Below are 2062 nucleotides of genomic sequence, written 5' to 3'. Positions count from 1 at the left end.
GCATTTCTTTCATTAACATACTGGACAAAGGCAAAGCCTTTATGTACAGAGCAACCCACAATTTTGCCATACTTTGAAAAGATGGCCTCCACGTCAGACTTCTTGACCACCAGAGTGTTGAGATTCCCAATGAATACACGGGAATTCATGGATCGAGGATCTGTCTTGTTGGTAACATTGCTAGCCATCTCCTTTGATGATGAGGTTTTTCACAAAGCTGAAAATGTAGCTGAAGATCAAAAAAATCTCACAAGAGGCAGGAGAGAGAGAAGAGACGGCCTCTCCTATCTTCGACTCTACGCCGAAACGCCGGAGCTACAACAGCAAGGAACCACACCCCACTGAAGATATTTTTACCACCATCACACGTTTTGCTATGGTGAGCTTTGATTTGGTGGTTTGGCTTTGTGTATGCTCATGTCCCTGTGTGCGCATGTGTGTGTACACACATGTATGTGCATGTGTGTGTACATGTTTTCGTGCATGGAGGCTGGAGGTAAACCTTGAGTGTTCTCCATCACCGTCATCTTATTTTTGAGGCAGGATCTCCCACTGGGGCTCCAGTTGTCTCCTGCTCACCAGTCCTGGGATTACAAGCACACTACACCATACCCAGCTTCCTCACAGAAGTTCTAGAATTCCAACACAGGTCCTCATGCTTGTGCGGGAAGCACTTTACCAAATGAGCATCTCCCAAGTTCCTTTTGCACTTGTAAAACGTCTCTTGCTCTCTGAGTTAGTTGAACTTTTAAATGTGTTACACGTAAGTTTCCATCAAATAGTTCATTTTCTTCTTTGTCATTTCAAGTACTCGTATGTTAGATTGTTTGACATTACCTCACAGATATCCCATCTCTCTCACACCTGCGTGACGTCTTGCTTTTGTCTCTCTCTTCATTCCGGACTGTTTCTGTTGCCAGTGTGTGTTGGCTAGTTTTATGTTAACTTGACACAAGGGTTAGTCTTTGGAAGGAAGGAACCATGATTAAGAAAATGACTCCAAGCCAGGCAGTGGTGGTGCACACCTTTAATCCCAGCACTTGGGAGGCAGAGGCAGACAGATTTCTGAGTTTGAGGCCAGCCTGGTCTACAAAGTGAGTTCCAGGACAGCCAGAGCTACACAGAGAAACCCTGTCTCAAAACAAAACAAAACAAAACAAAACAAAACAAAACAAAACAACAAAAACAAAAAGAAAGAAGGAAAGAAAGAAAAAGAAAATGACTCCAGACAAACAGCTCAGTCTGTAGGCAAACCTGAGATCATTTTCTTAATTAGTTATTGATGATTGATGGGAGGGGTCAGCCCATTGTGGGTCACCGTGTGGGTCATCACAGCAATAGTGTCTTAGTTAGGGACTATTGCTGGGATAAAACACTATGCCAAAAGCAAGGTGGGAAGGAAAGGGTTTATTCATCTTTTGCTTCTGCATCACAGTTCATCATCAAGGAAGTCAAAAGAAGAATTCCAGTAGGGTAGGAACCTGGAGGCAGGAACTGATGCAGAGGCCATGGAGGGGTGCTGCTCACTGGCTTGCTCCTCATGGCTTGCTCAGCGGGCTTTCTTGCTTGTTTCCTTCCTTCCTTCTTTTCTTTCCTTTCTTCCTTCTTTCTTTTATTAAATTATTTTAATTATTTACATTCCAAATGTTGCTCTCTTCCCCATTCCCCACCCTGTTTTCTTATAGAACCCAAGGCCATCATCCCAGGGATAGTACCACCTACAATAGGCTAGGCCCTCCTCTCTTGTCAATCATTAATTAAGAAAATGCCTACATGAGCCAGCCCTGGAGGTGTGAGAGCAGGAGACCTGGCCCAACCCCTCAAAGGCTGCAGCACCTGGGGGAGTGGGCCCCACGTCTTGACTGGACAGCACAGCTGAGCTGTCTCTGGAGAGATGGGTATTGATGAGCCAGCCCAAGGGCATGAGAGCAGGAGAGCTGACCCTGCTTCCTGTTGATGGCAGCATCAGGTGGCCTATTGGGCTCAGTCCTGGAGAGGTGGGAGGATAAGGGAGAGGAGAGCCAGTGCACTGACTAGCTAGCTCAGCTACCACCCAGACCCA

The sequence above is a fragment of the Mus pahari genome, chromosome 10 (genome assembly GCF_900095145.1).
Source record: "Mus pahari chromosome 10, PAHARI_EIJ_v1.1, whole genome shotgun sequence".
NCBI classification, from domain to species: domain Eukaryota; kingdom Metazoa; phylum Chordata; class Mammalia; order Rodentia; family Muridae; genus Mus; species Mus pahari.
Note: the sequence above shows the minus strand (reverse complement) of the source record.